Source organism: Phalacrocorax carbo, chromosome 8 (genome assembly GCF_963921805.1).
Source record: "Phalacrocorax carbo chromosome 8, bPhaCar2.1, whole genome shotgun sequence".
In the NCBI taxonomy this organism is placed as follows: domain Eukaryota; kingdom Metazoa; phylum Chordata; class Aves; order Suliformes; family Phalacrocoracidae; genus Phalacrocorax; species Phalacrocorax carbo.
The window spans coordinates 28,037,074-28,056,874 of record NC_087520.1 but is presented as its reverse complement, the minus strand read 5'-3'; the positions used below and the strand labels follow the sequence as shown (position 1 = coordinate 28,056,874).

General features: G+C 35.9%; 1 protein-coding gene across 3 annotated transcripts in view; it reads left to right on the top strand.

The window, feature by feature from the left end:
• Positions 1–19,801, top strand: part of FTO (FTO alpha-ketoglutarate dependent dioxygenase) — a 251,281-nt gene that overhangs the window by 12,911 nt on the left and 218,569 nt on the right. Inside the window, exon 1 of one of the 3 annotated variants that reach the window (XM_064459374.1) lies at positions 16,602–16,665. The exons of the other annotated variants lie outside the window; for them this stretch is intronic. The gene's annotated coding sequence lies outside the window, so the exon portion shown is untranslated. Of the gene's footprint in view, positions 1–16,601; positions 16,666–19,801 lie in introns of those variants that run through there. 3 annotated transcript variants of the gene reach the window in all.

Here is a 19,801-nt window from a genome sequence, read left to right as displayed (position 1 = left end):
ACTGAAGTGTTGTTTATTTCAGGTACTTTTTTTCTCTTGAAAGAGTTGAAGGGAAGATAGAATTTATCATAAAAAAGAAGCCTAATGTAATGTAAAGTGGTCATTTTTCTCTCAAGTACGGAATACAGTGCATAAGAGCATCAAAATTCAATATGAAGAGTCAGTAAGGCTGAAATTCTCTAAGTAATAAATGTTTGCCATTGAAAATATTTAACAGGCAGGCATATTTGTATCTTCTGATAATGAATGCTCAAGACATTTGGGGCTGAACCTCATACTTAATTTAACGAATGGGTACTGTACCCCTGGGTTAATTAGGAACATAAGCTTGCTGTGTAGGTAAATCACTTATGCAAACTATCATATACTAACAAATACTTGGAATTGCTTCATGCTTGCAAGAGTCACATCTTGCTTTAGTGTAATTTTACTATTAATTTGGGCAAAAGCCATCTATAACTGCAATTTATTTTATTGAATTTCAAAGATGTCTGTTTTCTTCTCCCAAAATATCCCAGTTCCCCTGCAATCGAAATGGTGTATCAAAATGACATCACAAAATATGAATATCAGCGTAAAAAAAGGCAGATTCACTAGAGCTTGTTCATAATAACTTATATCCAAAGCATAAAAATAGCATTATCTTGCTAACTGGCTATAAAATTAGGTTTTTTCTTCATGTTTCAAAACATCTTCATGCTAATTTAGTAAAAAACATAAAACCATAAAAAGTGGTTAGTGGATAGATTGCTTAGAAACAAAGTGTGATTTTCAGAATATTTTTGTCCTCTGTGTATTTTCTGAACCAGGATTTTTTTTTTCTGCTTAAAATGTCATTTGCAGGAGACGTCAGTTCAGATACGCTGGTCTAAAGAATTAGAATCTGCCATGGAGATCTCTTAGTCTTTGGTGGTCTTGTTCTTAATCTTAAATGCTGTTGCTGTTTAATATTAGTCTAACTCTTTGACTTCAGTCTTTGCTAATGCATTAATATGTGCCTAATCTGTAATGGAGTATAAAATGCATGCATTCAGATGTGTGTTTGCATACATATAGGTATATATGTGTGCCATAAATGTACAAAATTCATTGGCAAAGAATTCCATTTATTAGATGTTAAAATCTGTTTTTCTGAACACTGTATTCTGGTCACGAAATTGCTGTTACTAAGTTTTGATTTATGTTTCCCTCTTCTTGAGTAATGTATACCTATGCAGTATGTTTTGGGAAGGAGGACTGAATTTTGAAAGTGTGTATATGCAATCATTTAAGTGGTTTTAAGTATACAAATAAATAAGGAGTGCTTAAATAGTGAGCTGTTGTATTAGTTGATATGGTCTCTGAACTCAGAACTACTTTCTCAGCCTCCATAGTTTAAAAAAAGGTTACATAAAACAAATAAAATTGACCAGACTATTTTCAAAATAAAAGAATGTTATTTTCCAATTCAGCAAGATGTTGCTCTTTTTTTTTTTTTTCTGTACAAGTCAACGTTTAATTTCTAGTGGGAGTTAATAATATTGTCTGTAGTTGTGTTCCTGGGGAAAAAAAGTTTAGAATTTTCAAGCACAGATCTATTATTTCACTTAAAGTATGGAATACCTGTTCTTCCTCTACCAAGAGGCTGCTTTTTTGCCCATTTTGAAGTAACATTTTACACGTGTGCAGAAGAAACTGAGCATCATTATGCAGTTTATTGCAAGTGCATTCATATCTTTATTTTTTTTTCCAAACAGAAAGTCTTTTTGTGACTGCTGTCCAGTCTGTGTAATAACTAAGCAGTTTGTGTTGCTGTTCTTGCTCTTGCCCTGCAGATCTTTTTCCCTTAGTGCTATTTTAAAAGGATGTGGAGAAACCAGTTTATTAACAGAAAATGTAATAAAAAGTTCTCATGTACAGGTGGCTATGTATTGACAGTTAGGAGGTGGTGGTGTTTCCCATTGTCTTAAAAGATATAAGGAACATTGCCATAAAAGGGTTTTCCAACTTTCTTTAGACGTTAGAACCAAATGTTTGAAAATGAAAACACAGCGTATAAAAATAACAGCAGTTAAGTGTCATTATTTTGTTTTGTGTTCTTAATTAAGAGTATCCACACTGAAAGTAAAAGGTTTTAATCAAGCAAAGAAACTTCTGAAGTTGTTCTCAGGATGGCAGAAGGTGTACATGTGCTCTTTATTTCAACTTCCAAAAGTGTTCAAAAACTGCATATGTGTACTTGAGAGGTTAAACACCTATGATCCACTGTGGTGTTAGAGGGGAAAAATAAATCCTATTACCCAAAATAAGAGAGGTAGATACCTTAAGGGAAGTGCTTTGTTGTCACCTATACTCCGTGCAGTACAAATATCAGCTTGTCACAGAGGTTGAGACCTTTGTAGTGCATTCTTTCAGGGTACAAATCTGTCTGTCTTCTGGCTTTAATACAATAGCTGTGGAATATCTGTATTAGGTAAGATAGAGGTTAAGACACCTTAAGGGCACTGAATTCTTATCTCTTTTTACTAGCAGTGGTGTCAACATGTACTAAAATGTGATGACCTACTCTCCTCTTTGACAGAAAGGAAAATGACCTGTCTACTGTGAATGGTGATAGAGTTGCCTGGGGCAGATTATATTGTCACCTTTTTCAGCATTGGTGTGTAGAAAAATAAAAAAGGCCAGGATATTTCTGTTTACCATAGAAGTATTTGACATTTCTAGCTACTGATAAAATATACCTGGGGTAGAAAGAAGGAACTGGTTTATGTTACTAAAAGGTTGTGAAGAAATGCAGAGATTCTTTGTTCTGTGAGCCCTTGGTATCACAGGACATGCGATACGTATCAAGAGATTCCTTCTGACCACTTCAGACATTCAAGGTTCAAGTTCTGCATTTATCCCTGCTTTCTACTTTTCTGTGGCCTTTTAGAACAGAAAAAGCTGACATCTCAAGTCATGGCTTGAAATTCTGATGCACCTGTGTACTGTGCAACTTAGTTTAATCATGCACTTAGGCGATGCAAGTAATATTTTTGATGTTCTGGAAATTATTGGTGTCCTATTCAAGAGCCTTCCTCTGTAGGGTTCCAAAGCATTTATAGCTTTGTAACAATTAATTTAGCAGTCACTATGGTCAGTCATTTACTATAACTGTGAGTGATGAAATATATAAATAACTTTGAGAGTTGATTTACGCTGTAGAGCTGGAACATCTCAAACTGTTAAATGTACTTTAAGCTATTAGTAATATTTCTGTGGCATTCTGTAAAGTAAATGAAGGTGCTCTTGATGCTAATCAGAAACTGGACTTAAGGATGAGGGGAAAGATTTCTGTCATGGTCTTCATCAATATTTAAGAATTGGGTGTGTTTCAGCATTCATTCACACTTTGCAAGATGGTCATTAAATGCAGAAGAGGCTTCTTGTACGAGTTCCTTGCATAATAATATTGTATTTGGTTTGAAAGCTCAAAGATTTCTTTCTGACATATGATGAAACAGGCCCATAAGTTAGATTTATTTACAGCATCCTCTTAGAAAATAAGTGCAGTATCTTTTACCAGTGCTTTACTGGAAGATTTATGGGCCTTATGTGTGAATCAGTCACTTTTATAATTTATTTCTTACCAGTTAAAAAAACCTGAGAATGAATCAGTAGTTTGTTGAAGTAATGAAAAATTTGTAAGGCTACCTTTATATAGTGTAACTTTTGAAAATTGAAAAATAAATGACGAATTTAAAATCTGTTGTCTTCAATGGGCTAATTTGGTGCTTACTGACTGGTGTTATAAAAAAAAAATTAAAAACACTGTTTTGTTGTTACAGGCATGAGAGTCCAGGGGGTAGGAAATTGACTTCCTATTGCCAAACTAATATTTTATTTTTTTTTCCACTAAAGTCTATGGCCAAAGCATCACATTTCTTTGAGTGAAGTGAAGCTATGATATCCATAAGAGAAAGTGAAAGAGTTTCTTTATGACGCATGGAAGCCTTTTACAGAACGTGTAGAAAGCATAAACTTTGGTCTAGTTTCTGTGATTTGCAAATGAAACTTATTAAACTATTTGTATCCTAAAGCTCTAAGAATTCATGAAGAGTGTAGAAATCTGTTGGATTGGATTGAATTGCAGTAGAATAAGATGAAACTTAGAAAGTCAATGGTAACTCCTTTAAATCAGATCAATGAAGTGTGTCAGCTAGATCCTGAGAATTCTGGCATTATCACAGAATGGCAGGGGTTGGAAGGGACCTCTGGAGATCATCTTGTCCAACCCCCTGCTTGAGCAGGGACACCTAGAGCAGGGGGCACAGGAACGCATCCAGGCGGGTGTTTTGAATGTCTCCAGGGAAGGAGACTCCCCAACCTCCCTGGGCAGCCTCTTCCACTGCTCTGTCACCCTCACAGTGAAGAACTTTTTTCTCATATTTAAGTGGAACTCCCTGTGTTCCAGCTTGTGCCCATTGCCCCTTGGCCTGTCATTGGGCACTAGAGCCTAGTCCCATCATTCTGACACCCTCCCTTTAGGTATTTATAAGTACTGATGAAATCCCCCCTCATTCTTCTCTTCTCCAGGCTGAACAAACCCAAGTCTCTCAGCCTTTCCTCATAAGGAAGATGCTCCAGTCCCCTGATCATTTTCGTAGCTCTCTGCTGGACTTGCTCAAGCAGTTTCACATCCTTCTTCAACTGAGGGGCCCAAAGTTGGACACAGTACTCCAAATGTGGTCTCACTAGGGCAGAGTAGAGGGGGAGGATAACCTCCCTCAACCTGCTGGCCACACTCCTCCTAATGCATCCCAGGATACCATTGGCCGCCTTGGCCTCGGCACATTGCTGGCTCATGGTCAACTTGCTGACCACCAGCACTCCTAGGTCCTTCTCAACAGAGCCACTTTCCAGTAGTTCAGCCCCCAGCCTGTACCAGTACATGGGATTGTTCCTCCCCAGGTGCAGGACCTTGCACTTGCTCTTGTTGAATTTCCTCAGGTTCCCCTCGGTGCAGCTCTCCAGTGTGTCCAGGTCTCATTGGATGGCAGCACAGCCTTCTGGTGTATCAGCCACTCCTCCCAGCTTGGTATCATCAGCAAACTTGCTGAGGTTACACTCTATCCCATAATCCAGGGCATTGATGAATATGCTGAACAGGGCTGGACCCAGCACAGAGCCCTGGAGACCACTAGTGACAGGCCTCCATTCAGACACTGCCCCATTGATCGCAAGATTATATTCTTCTTGTGAAGCCTAAACAATTTAACTTGTGTTTTCCCTAGTTGTTTAGATTTTTTAATTATTTTTTTTTAAAAGCGTGGAAAAGTGGAGATAGCTGTCAGACCATCCTGAAAAAGGACTTGAAGCAGACACTTCTTCTTGGCTTGTTGAAATGGTACTTAGGCTGGGACAACTTTGCTTGAAAAGTCTGCAGTTTCCTTAAAGTTGGTGCTGTGCCAGGGTATCAGGTCGTATAAAGTTAAATTCTGCTTGAAAGAAATCGGAGTGTGACAAGCTGATGAATTAAATCAACTTTATTTTAAACTATTTAAAATACAGCAATATGTTTGGAAATATAAGTGTAATCCTTAGATCTTTTGGTAGGGTTATAAACTGATGTATGGATTAAAAAGTGAAAGTCCGAAGAGTGTGGATTTATCAAGTGTTGTAGAATGTCTCTAATTATATCCTAGAAAGGTAGTAGCTAGATATAAGCTTATTGTTTTACAGCACTTTCCTCTTTCAATTTCGAGGCGTATATAGAATTCAATATTACATTTGCTTGAACTTGACTGGTCCTCATTTTACATGACTGTAACATTTAAAGAGTGTTTAGAAATTTGCATTAAGCAGCTCGATTAATTATAATCTTTTTTTGTTTGTTTCATAATCAGTGGGGTTTTTATTTTTCTTTTATATACTTTTATTCCAAAGAATTTAAGTCAGGAACTGGAGATGATCCAGCTCTTAAGAGAAATAAATCAGAGGATGAAGTCAGTAGTGGAGGCAGGCAATGAGCGATGAAGGAATAAAATAAGAACTCAGCAAAGAGGGACTTGCTGGAAGGTGGTAAAATATTAAGGCAATGTGATATTTTTGGGCAAAGACTAAATAAGCAGAAAAGTGACACAAAATTGAGTGAAGGAGAATCAATAAAACGTGAATTAAAAAGCCAGACACTTAGTGGATTCCAGTGTAACATCCTAGCATTTATTTGACTAGAATGTCAAAGGTTGTGGTTATGCTATTTTTTATATTCAGATTAATTCAGATGAGGCTGTTTGGCAATGTAAGTGCATCAAATTTTTTTAAAGGCAAGTAATTTTTTCCCTTGGGCATCTGCTAATCCTTGTTTTATGAAAAGTAGTGAGCAAGAGTAATTAATTGACACTGAGGAAAGAAGTGGAAGGGTGGGGTTTGGTTTTTTTTTTTTAGGCATGGAGTGTTAACATAGCTACAATTAAAAAAAAAAATAAATCCAAACAAATAGCTGGGGAGAATACACAGCATGCTCATGGCTAAGTACCTGCTGGGACTCAGCCATTGAGTCCTTCAGAGGGGTACCTGGCTGAAAAAGTCTGAACTACTGTCAGAGGAGAGAATGTTTAGGACCTTTTCACTTATTTACAGAAAATCTCCTTTGCACGTGGAATCTTCTCTACTCTTGTAACCTTGGGCCTAATCTTCTCTCCTTTCTAATTTAGTTTTGGAATTCTTTGAGAATTCCAAATTTCATCTGCGTGTGCAAAATGGAAGAACTTTGCATGCATAATAAAAGCTCAGTGAGTTCTTGACAGTGCCAGTGGCATGATTAATTCCCATGCATAATATATTCAGTCATCCTGTGCATATGCAGTGACAATATAAGCAAAAGGGAATGAAGGATCCCCATGGATGATGTCTGGGAGAGAGCTCTTGTCTTGCTGTCAGATATGTTTGCCTCTCCCTAACTCCCCATAGATCACTTTCTTCTTGGGCTCTATGCCAATTGCAGCATCTTCCCCATCTGGTCAGTATCATGAAGCTGGACCACACCTCAACCTCTCTGATCTCTAGCTGGCAAGTTTGTGTGACTTCTGATAAAGAGACAGAAAATACAAGATAGACGGCATTTTCCTAAGGAGCCTTTATATAATAATTCCTGGTGTTTGCTACATTGTGTCTTTTCCTTCTAATAAATTAGCACTGTTTGCAGAAACTCATGCCTGGTGTTTTCACTGCAGCAATTTTCTATCAGATGACTTAGTGCCTCGTATCCCAAATATTATGGCTTTTACTGTGATTATTCTTAGAAATGAGCCAGGCTTTTCTTCATTAAACTTGTAGTGTTACTGTCGTGTTTGTAGCATGCCGTGTAGGGTTTTTTTGTGCTTCTACAGATAATTTCTTGGCATTATTACATGTACAGTAGTTAAAATGTTATGATATTGGAGGTAATTAAAAGAATTTTAACTAAGACCAGCAAAGCTCTCAAACCAGAAAATCACCTCAATCTCTTTTCTGATATGAGCAGCTGCTTTTGGAGGCTCTAAACTGGGATCATGTGGTTCCTGTAAATGTTAACAAGAAGCCTTAGAGAACTTCTACTGACAAGCCAGTATAGCTTTATGACATTATGCTGGCAAAACTGTGTATGTCATATTTGTAGCTACCTATGTGGAAAGGTATAGTACATTTTGCTAACTGTAGTTTTTAGGCAGGTCTAATGATTTGATGTCATGCTGCACATATTTTGTTTACTATGACACAGAAATATTTATTACATCTATCTCATTAAATTAATCAAGTAGGTTTTGCAGCTTTGTTTCAGACAGTAAATGGATAAAGTATAATCTGAATTCTGGCTGGCTACCAATGTTTATCAGTGATGAAAAATTACAGATTAGTCTGTGTTTCTATAATCAGAACATTTACACAATGGATATATTGTTACAGTTGTTGTTTTAGTTCTGATTATTACTCAGTACATCTATTGCAATTTTCTCATTTACAGCTGTTATTGAGCTCCATGTGTAATAGATGGAATTACTTTGTCCACCATTTATTTTATGAATAGCCTACAGAAACATTAGTGTTAATAATATTATCCACTTAATGTACACAACAGTGTATAATACAGATAGATGAATAATGTGTTGCACTATTTAAATTTTATTGGAAGGAGATAAATAGATTGCGTGCATTTCTGCTGGTAAAGGCAGTGTTAAAGTCATCTGGTGGATTAAAAAAGGTCAGTTCTAAGCAAAGTGATTGCAACTACTCTACTATCAATATATGAAAAAAATAATTTAGATTAAAACTGTTTTGGTTTTTGTTTGTTTTTGGTTTGTTTTTTTTTTAACCAAGAGGAAAATTTCCTTTTTAAAACAAAAGTGAAAATATCAGCTGTTCAGGTTTTTTTAAAGGGGTGTATTCTGCTAATAAAGAGAACTGGGTGGGAAAACTTTACCAATTTTGTTTATTTGCCCCGTAGCAAGAAAGTGTGCATGAGATGCATATCTTAGTTTAGCTATGTTTAATATAAATTTACTAGGTTGGTAAATATGACATACAGCTCTGCTTAAATAGGAAAAATAGCAGCCTGTATAGGAAGCAAAGTAAGGCCTTGTAAGGCCTTGTCCAGTGTAGCATCCCTTCTCAGTTTCTTACTCTTGTCTCATTTTTCACTTCATACATATACAGATTTGAGGAGCTTGCACAGCAATGCTGATTCTTTTTCACAGTTGTTAACTCTTTGTTTGCTTCCCCCCCCCCCCCCCCCCGCAAATTCATGGTATTACGATTGTGTACTTCAAGATGAGAGAGAGACTGGACTGCCCCTCTGAAGCAGCAACTGAAGATTTCCATAGGGAAATATAACAGATATCAGTAAAATTCTGTTTTATGGTTGGATTGTCTAGTTGCCATTATTATTAGAGTTAGATGGTAAATAAGCTTTGGGACTCTTCCTGTTTACATATAGGATTTGTCCATTTGCCTCCAGCCTTTGATTCACCTTTTGTTTTCTAAGAGTAAAAAATATTTGTGTGTATTGAAGCACAAGTTACTTTTGCTTCTGATGAATCTCCTGCATCAGAAGGTGGGCATTGATCAAACGTTGGCTAAGTGGAAATGACTTCTAGGCAGTCAGCTTCCTAGGTCTTTTTGTTCTTTATCTGCTCTTTTGCCTTAGATAACATAGGAAGGCTTGGTTTTGTAAGCCTAAGAGGAAAATTAACTTTTTTTTTTCCTTTCTTTTTTTCCCCCTCTAGTTTTGGCTAATTCTTATTGTATGAAGGAGAAACTCCTTAGCCTAATTTGTCTGATTAAATAAGGCTTCTCTGAGTTGACTCTTTAAGAGACTGTTTTTGAAAATGTCATTGTATTACAGGCAGTAAGGATATGCTTTGGTTTAATGAAAATGCATTGGAACATTAATTCAGTCCAAAGAGGAACCATAATTAATAACCACAACTGAAGGTTTCTTCAGTTATTTTTTTCAGAACAGATAGGCACTTACACAGAACATCTCCAATTAATGTTATGTAGAAGTTATGCTGTTTGAGTCAGAGAAAATGAAGTTCAGGTTTCTGACAGTGGTATTTAAGCATGTAATGTAAGAGCAGTTCTGCTATTTTCCTTGCTGTGTTAAGACAAGTTGATAGGTAGAGGTAATATGTAGTAGACCAACTTGTAAGGTTATGAAAGTTAGGTGAGGCTGAAGAGGGGCTTTTGTGCCCTAAAGCTAGTCTGACTTTGCCTAGTGATTCTGGGTGATCTTATAAAAGACAAAGCTACAGATATGCCCTTGCCTCTAACTCTCATGGCTACCATAGCACAATGTATTTTGGGTTAGGTTCCCCCTGCCCCCTCCCGGTGTGTACTTCATAACAGACAAGTTGGGCTATGCAGATCAGTTAGTCTTTGTTGCTGAAGTTGCACAATTCATCTATGGTTTAACTCCACAGATCTCAAAAGAACTTTGAGAGATGTTGGGTGTATTCAGTCTTGAATTTTTAATGAATTTTTAGATTATATTTTAACTATGCGGTAAATGGTTTAACTGAGTGTGTACAGGAAACCGTCTTTACACTTATGTACATCTAGTGGATTCTTCTGTTAAATAAAGTACCTATCCAGTCTTCTTGCCGTAAGAGATATGGCTTTGTAGTTGTATATTCACAAATTTCTTAACATTACTGTTACTCTGTCATTTAAACTCTGTCCATTCTGAGCTACATTGTAGTGCAGGGATTCATAATGAGCCATGATCTACTAGAATTTAAGAAGTACTGGAAGACTGCAGAGAACTGTCTGGTATTTTACCTCTAGTCCCCAAAAGTACCTGATGTTTCGGTGAAAGGTAAAATGTGCACACCACATACATGTGCTTTGCTTCTAGCCAATTGTACAATATTGTCATTTTCTTTCTTAAGAGAACATGTTGCCTATTATTTGGTTGGGGCCATTTATAATTCTATTGTAAAGTAAATTTTATTTACTTCCGGTTTTTATCAGATTGTTTTCTCAAAAATATAGAGCTTTTTAGAAGTTATGTAACATATAACAAATGAAGAGTAGCACAAAACTGATATTTTAGCAGAACAATTTTGATATCTTCAATGTTTTCTCTGGTTTCTCTATCAGTTCTTTTCACAGATTTTAATTTTCTTTGCTTACTACAGAAAAATTACATCAAATGCAGGATAACAGAACACTGTCAAACTAAGAAGGTTTTATATGGACAGCATTAGACAGGAGCAGAAAGATCCAGGGCACTAATAGGCACGCTCACATGAGTTACCTAGTCCATTGACAGTTTTTTCCTTTGTTCTCCCTCTTGACCCACTTTCTGCCAGTGATTTGTGACATATTTTGTAAGAGATCAAATAAGCCCTTGACACCTGATTGCAATGTAGTGCTTGTTTACAGTTGCATTTTTGAAGGACCTCTAGACAAGATGGAAGGTTTAGCTTAAAGTAATTAAATTTGCATCTGCTCTGTGACAGGAATTTTCTTATGTATGCATCCTGTTGAGCAACTTTTACCGTAATTGGCCATGAAGTACCAAAAGAAAGATGCACGTAGACAAAATCATTGTTGCCTAATACTAAAATCTGTCATTGTATTTCATAAGGACTGGCTTGTACCTGGGTTTGTGCCTGGTTCTTTGAAATATAGGAATGCCTACTTTTATTTGGAAGGGGGAAGGGAGAGATTTCCAAAGCACTGGACCTTTCACTGGGTCCTTTCACACTGCTTGAGTGAGGCTAGACATCTAAAATGCCTGTAGTTACATTAATCTCTTGCAAAATTACATTTTTCTTGAACATTAGTCACTCTTTGTTTTGCAGTTATCTGCCCTTTTTTTTTATTATTTTTATTTTTTTTGCATGTTTACCTTTGTCCCTGGGCGGCTTCCTGAGCTGTTTGATAGTTATATATCTAGGCACTGAACCTACTTTCTTTCATCATCTTGATTTTCTTGATCATTAAAGGTAGATGTGATGTGGGGTGATGTTGCTGGCATTGTACTTCCTTCAGTTGGATCCAAATTTAACCAGATGTTATCACTTCTACTTACATCTGCAGATGTCATTTTTTTACAACAGACTGTTTTTGTTTATATGCTACTTTAGGGACAAAATGAATATTTGATTGAAATTGTTAGTGTGAGAACTTCTTGATGTTTTTTAAGTCTTGAAACAGTCTTGAAGGAAGATAGAGGACTGGAGAAATAAACCTTAGGAAAACTGATTGCTTTGGTCATATTCAAAGCAGAATTTGGAAATTAGCACTGGAAATTGAATAAAAGGTTCTTCTGACTCTAGGTCTGTTCTAACAGCATGTCCTACTGGTTAGTACTTCATAATAATAGTAGCAATGACACTCCTTCTAGAAAAAAAAAAAAAAGAAAAAGCTTTAGGAAATCTAGGCTATCACTGCAAAAATACAATGGAAAGTGTTTTTTGTTTTGGGAGGTGGTTTTGTTGGGGTTTTCCCCTTTCTCTCCAGCTGTCTGTTACATGTGTGTTAAATGTTTAGTTGTCTTTCCAGAGATTTCAGTAATTTGTAATGGGCTTTGATAAGAATTTGCAATAACTTTTAAGTGCATAATTGGCTTACTAGTTGACCAGTAGATTAAAAAAAAAAAGGCAGCACTGAAGTTTCTGTTAGTGTCCCGTGCTATTCTTCATCTTACAGTAGCTCTTAGGGGCCCTAAGTGAGATATGAATCTCTGTTGTTCTACATACTGTGCACATGATCCTCATGTTCCTACCAATATAAGAATCTCTTTTTCTTTTAGTGTGATAAAGGTCCATGTTAATTCTTCTAAGTCAGAAATCAACCAAGACACACTAAGTAAGGTTTTCCTATATTGTTTTAAATGTGGGCCCTGATTTGAAAGATAAATTAAGCTGAACTTGGTGAATAGTATTTTCTATTCACATTTTAAAAAGCTGAAGAACTGTTTTATAGCTGTTTTGAATTTACCATGATTAACTCTTACCCATTCTTTGTGATATATTATGTACAGCTGATATGACGTAGCATAACGTACAATTGATATTGTTGAGATGTGTCCTGCCAGAGAGATTTGAAGTAACATGCTATGATGTTCACCTAATATCATTTGAAGTGGTTTTATGAGGACCAAGAATTTTTTGTGTCTTGCATGACCTGTCCTTATTGCTACTTTTGAGTACAACATAGAAGTAATTATTTTCAGCCTACTGACTACAAGCGAGATGAATAGCTTTTGAAAGGGCTGTAATGAAAGGCTGACCCAACTGGCTTTTGTATTATACCTTGTTTATCCTACTCTCAGCTCTATCACCTTTGGGCTACAACAAAATGTAATTTATGTTAGCAGTGCTTCATAAAAGGTGAAAGGTCATATTTTTAATGAGGATAGCCCTGATTGGAATTCAGGATTTAAAATGTTGTGTGATAGAGTACAGTAAACAAAGTCCATGTAAACAAAGTGATTACAGAAGGGGACAAGAATATTTATTATTTGACAGGAAATAAGAATGCTTTCTTTCACTAGACATTAGTAAAGGTCAATTAGCAGAGGTTAAATAACTGGAAAAAAGTATTTAGCAAAATACCAGCGTTGCAATGGTCATGTCTAATAAAGCTTTATAGTTTTGGTGGAGTGTTTGGGGTCTTTGTACTGAAAAAAGTATTTTGCAGGTAATACATTTCCTCTTTCTTATTTTGATGCTGTTTGCCAAAAACCACCTTATATGTATCATTTAGCAAATAAATCTTGTCTTTGACTTGAGCAGGGCAAGAATGGAATGACCACCTGTGCTTGTTTCAGGGAGAAACATGCTGTACAGTGCAACTGAGCTTGTCCGTATTTGGAAAGGTTAACCATAGTACTCAACTGGTTTTGAGTTTTCCCTGTGGAAGGCAAAGTTACATTTGTTTGAGTACAGTTTGTGGGATTGTGCAATGGTGTCTTAGTGGTGCATTCACTTTAGTAAAGCCAAACTTTTGGGAGTGGTATGCTTTAGTGATAGGTAATGCTGCTGGATTTATTTGCTAAATGACGATAATATTAAAATTCACTGTCACTTACATAACTGTTTTTCATAGAACATGTTGCCTCTTCACAGAAGCCAAAATTTTTTGAAGTAGGTTATAACTTCAAGAGGATTCCAGTCAAAAAGTTTAGCAGGTATAGGGGGAAGTTTTAGGCTGTGAGAGAGGACAGTAAATATTTCAACTTGGAGTAGTCAAAACCTCATTTGAAAGAAGATCTTGGATATGGGTTTTCAGCACTCAAATGCATACCCTGTGTGACTGCTGCTTCCTATGAGAGCTCACTCCTGTCTTTCATTTGTGTATGTTTTTTGCAACCAACAAATTGTTTCAGTTATGTTCCAGAAAGAAATGGGGAACACTTCAGAGATTTTTAATTTCATTACTGTTTGTGGAAACAACTTCTAACCTGGGTTTAGTTCAAAGTTTGCATAGAGAAGAATGGCGGAGTGAACACTTTTGGTTATTTACAGCCAAATTGCCTTTCATGGAGATACAAATGATCAAAATGTAAGCTTTTATATGTTGGGGCATTTTACCATGTAAAAAGCTCTGTGTTTAGAATAGAGAATAATTGTTGGCTTTCCCATGCGACAGCATGGTAACTGATGGTAAATGTAGACTGCACAATAGTAACCACTATGTGCAAAACCATAAGGCATACAGGATTTACTTTGTGTGGGATTTAATAACAAAAGTTTGAGAGGGCAGCAGTTTAAATTACATAAGAACCGCAAGATTTTGCAAGGTATTGTGCTGTTGTCAGATGCTTTTCTTCCTGTTTTTGCACTATTTTCTATGTATCATGCTGCATCATAATTAAATATTGGATTGAGCCCCTATATGACATGAGCTTTTTATTTCGTGGTGATATGTGAAACAATATATTGAGACCTGGTTCCAGCAGTTGGAACATTGGGTTTCTTCTCCCCAGCATCCCCCTACTCCTGCAGTTTTACCTGACCTAGGTTAAAAACACAGCCAGCCTTGCTATGCCGTCCTCCTGCAATGCCATTCTGTGCTGCTGTCTCCCTTCTTCCCTACCGCAGCACTCCCCCGTATCTTTGGGCTCCTGCTGTCTGTTGGCAAGGAATAGAATCACACATTACTTTAAAGCAACATAATGTTCGGATTGCCCTTCTTTTCTTCAGTGTCAATAGGTCTTGAACTATTAATGCAAATCTTCAAAATGATTCTTTTAAATTTACACTTGTTTTACATTATTTTATAATTAAGTTTCAGTGTTTAAAGAGAAGAAAGGAATGGAAGTTTTTCAAGTGATTAAATATTAATTTTGTTCACATTTAACCCTAATTTACATTAAGGATGTTAACTGAAAGACAGATCTTTTGAATTCAACGTTTTCATTTCCTTCTAGCCTCATTGATGAATAGCTGGATCTTGTCATATGTTCATAAAGGGTGATGGTCCACTGGGATAGAAGGAATAATTGTGCTGTCTTGCACTTTCTAGGATGGCCTATTTGTGATGCTTACTGTTCCCTAAAAAAAAACCCCAAAAAACCCTTTTGTCTAAACTAAAACTGAGATTTGAAACAAAAACTTGTTTCAGACCATTAGAGAGACTGTCCTGATTCTCATATAGCTGATTATTTTTCTTTTATTTCAACAACAAGACTCTCCTTAAAAATTATGACAGTATTATATTTCAGATAGTTTCCTGTTAAAGGCTTATCTTTTGTTCTTTTGAATGAGACTTTTATAAGCTCTTCCTGCGTAGGTGCTTCTGCTTAAGCCCTAAAAGATTGAACAAACAGACGAGCCTTAAGCACCTCGAAGAACCAACCACTCCTGTATTGTCCTCCTTTGACGTTTTGTATGCAACCGAAATTTAAGGCTATAGATGATGAAATATTATGCTTCATTTTGTATATTTCATATCCAGATTTCTCTGTTAGATACAAACTGAGGAAGTGATTTGAAGAGACCTGTTTAATCCTAGACAAGCCTTTTGAAGACTGGCAATTTGTCTTGTCTGTCTTAACAGGACTTCAGTGTTTTGGAAATCTAATTTTGAAGGTGGTTTTTTAGAAGGTGTATGAAGTGATAACATTGATGATATTACATGTGCTGTATCTATTAGATACAATACTATGAATTTAGGTATATACAAAAATGTTTTGATGCATGCAACTACAACTAGGGGTAAAACCAACCGCTGATGTTTATTTTGATTTGTTTTCAGAGAATTATATTAACTAAAATGCACTCAGTATACTCCTATTAAAAGCTGTATTTCTCACCTGGGAGTTCTGGTAACATGAAATTTATTTCTGTAATTCAAATTGCTTACAGAACCATGAGTAAAAGTACAGTCTTGGTATTGTATAAACTGCTATAGCCTATTCCATGCGTTAAGTGCATGCACTTGCACGAGTACAATCCAAGTTTTGCATACTCTACAGTTAGGCATTTTTGCAAATGATACAGACCGTTGTGCATAGTGTTTAATAAATTATTGAACTTGGAAGAACCTTTGAGAAGTAGGGCCTGCATGTGACTGAGCAGTAGACATGAATAAATGTTATCCTCAAGTGTATCTAGCAGACAGTCATAGATGCTTGATCAGACAATATGAGCACTGAGTGAATGATGGTAATAACATTAAATATTTACATATAGCAAAAGCATCTTGACAGCAGAAAAGAGGCTGTCTCTGCAGTACGGTGGGTAAAACCCAGTGTAATATAGTATGCCTTTCTATAGGACAACTTTCTCTTAATAACTAGCAACATTTCTCTGCAAGACACATAAAATTAGTTGCTTGGAATTCACAACTACTGTGTTTCAGTCTACCTATTTTAGATGATGTTTTAAAGTCTGTGAATCTTTACTGTCATACAAGGCGATTTGCAAGACTTCATCGGTGTAATCTGGTGGTGATATCACTCTATACCTACTCTAACATAAGAATGATTACTAAGTTCAAGAATAAGAATTGATAATTGGATAATAATCAAATGTCTAATATTAATGTAAAGTACCTTTTGACCTGTATGTTACTAGAAGCTCAGAAACACTCTGCTTTACTTTACCTTAGTTTTACATTGATTTTTCTAACATAGGAGTTAAGAACTGTGGCTATACTCAAAAGAGTTCATGAAAGCAAGAAGCAATATACTTCTTCCTCCTGCCCTCTCCACTGGTGAGCAGTTTCATGGGAGTAAATTCATTTTATTGATGTACAGAGTCCTTGAAGTGCATGATACTTGCTTATGTGCCCTTGTTTTTTTTGGTGGTTTTTGTTTTGGTTTGGTTTTTTGTGGAACCTGCAAATTATCATTGTAGAACAGTTGGTATTGCTTGCATTGCACTTTTAAAAATAGGTCACACTTGATTTCCCACATAATTTTAAAAGGAAATTACTGTATTAGCAGCATAGGATAACAACTTAATTTTTATACTGAAGAACAGATTAATTTTGTTAGAGGTTCTTGTGCTTCTTAGTGCATTCCAAATAGCTGTCAGTTATAGGAAAGAAATAAAACAGAGGTAGCAGTAAATTTAATTTTTTAAAAATACTCTATGAAGCTTGTATTACTATGGTGAACCTGTTTGCATTTAATGATTTAATGATCTAATGATTTAATTCAAACAAATTGATATTGAAAATGCAGCAAAATGGAGGAGTGCTATCAAGCCACTCTTTCGTATATTCATTTTCTTGTAATAGCGAAAGGGAACATAGACCACAATTTTAGAATTTGTTGCTTTAAGTCATCACTGAGGTTGTGTTTTGTTTTGTTTTAATATTTTGTGGCAAAAAGAACTCCTTGGTAGCGGATACTGGAAACTTTGTTTTACGTTTTTGCTTAGAATTCTTCCCCTGCTTATTGTATTTGTTGGAAAGATGCTTAGCCATTTATTTCTTAGAGGTGGCTTCAGCATGGGTAGCCGTTCAGTGTTCGTAAGTAATTAGCATCCTCTAGAATATGAATGATTCTACATGTGGATTATCTAAGGCATATGGCCAGTTGAGTATTGGTCAGTCAAGCCTTTCTTGAGGTATAAGGGCAAATACATTTTTCTAGCTGTTAAGGAAAGAATTGTAATCCTGTGGAGGAAAGGATTTGTATACTGCAAGGGGGGGAAATGTCATATTCCTGCAAATATGCGAATGACATGTTTTACAAAAGGAAAGTGACAAAAATTTAATGTGATATGTACCTCTCTTGAATAAGTTTTACTTTGAGGTAAGGAGTTTTGCAGGTGATGGCTGTTCTGAGAAGCATTCCTCTGTGGCTGTAAAATTGATGTGGGCTACAGAGCTAGAATGTTGATAGCTTGATGCTGGTGGATGTGAGCAGAGCTGTTTTGAATGGGGATTGAACTGAAGAGAAGCTCAAGTGGACTCATTCCACTGTCTAAAACTTGCCCCATATTCCTTGTTTGCTTCTTGGATATTAAGAATTGGAAATTATGCAGCACTTTACTAGATTCCAGATGCAATCTTAAGTGGAATACCTCTGTCCTTCAGAGGGCTGTGCACCTCAGAATACTTAATAAAAGATACCTAGTTTGGAGTAGAAGACCTAAATGTATTTCTCAAGGCAACTAGTCGTTTGGAATCTTTTTGGATGAAAACTTGTAACATGCTGATCGGGAATTACTCTTTTAAAAATCCTCTTTCTTTCTAACAACTGCTGGCAGATAAAATGAAGTAGTCTTGTGAAAGTAATAAAATATGACAGATTCTTAAAAGCATGGACAAGAATAAATTAGGTGATCATCAAACTTTGGACTTTTTTTTTTTACTGCTATGGTAAACAGGGTGTTACAGTTGGTTTTTGCTGTGAATACTGCTTTCTTTCTCTTGTGGACTGTACAGTTCCTAAACTGTTACACCATTGTTCAGTGCTTTGTATTGGCACATCTTTTCTACAGTCTCCTCATTTAAGCTTTCCAAGATGTGATAGCAGTGAAAGTACTTCCTCTGGAGATGGAAGTGTCATTTGAGAAGTCACGAGTAGAATTCTATGACATGTAAGGAACAAGATTATCTTCCTTTTTTTATTTGCTATTTAAAGTAGGGACAATATTGATTCTTGTGACAGGAGTTTAGGTCCTAAGGCAGGGTCTAGATTAAAACATCTAAAGTATATTTGCAATAGAGGTTTCCAAACTTTGTTACAGTGTGCTGCCCACTGAGAGAAGCTTTTCTCAGTTTGATTTCTAAAGGGCTTTTTAGTCCTGCAGTATCTAGGCACTTTACATCATAACTATTTGTCTAATACAATAGAAGGTTTAATCCACAAGGTTGGCCTTAATCTAATCATCAAGGTGAGAATTTTACCTTGAGAATCTTCTCCACATAATTTCAGTGGTTGTTTTTTTTTTGTTTTTTTTTTTTTTTTTTTAACGCAGATACATAAACGAAGAAGATTTTGTGTTCATCATACAATCTTCAAGGTCCAGACCCTGTAATACTCGGGATCTGAGCGCATGCAAAACTTTGCTAAAGTCTTATATTTTTATTTCACTGAGTTTGGGGTAGGGAAACTATATTAGACAAACTTCTTCTGCAAGTGTAGTTCTGTTGCAGCCTATATAATATTTCCATGAGTGATGTTTTAAAAGCCATTATTCTTCCTCATAGTACTATAATGTATTAATATGTTGCTATCCATTTCACGGTGATAAATGTGGGGTTCAGATGCAGAATTTTTAATTTATCCATTTATATGTCAAGTGTCCATAAATAAATAGTGTCCATGTGAAAAATGACTAGTGAACATAAAGACTTCTACTTGCCTTTTCCTGTAAAAATCTTGTGAAATAAAAACGCAGAGACTAATGTCAGGGATTATGTTAGTATCTTTTTTGCAGTCTATGCTTTTAGCTTCATCTAAACATGTACTTTTTTTTTTTTTTCATTGTTAGACAGTTGTGCTGGTATTGAATACATAATTAATTTCTATTCATCATTATATTTCAGCCTCTTCACAGCTTTTCTTGGGCTAGGCTTCACTGCGAAGTTTAGTCGGTTTATATCCGCCTAAACATTCAACTGCAGTACTAATCAGCAGATGTGCAACAGGGTAGCAGAGACGTTAAATGATTGTAATCTCCATTGTAGTGATAATAAATATGGTGGCAGAAGTATACAATGTGTCAAAATGCAAACCGGGAATGAATGCAAAGTTTACAGTCTCTGAAACACTTTCCTTAAACTGTGAAAGTACTCTAAATGAAAGTAATATTAATAATAAATAAAGTCCATTCAAACAGGAAAAAAGATAATTTTGAAAATTATGAAGTTTATGGAATATTTTCCATCCATT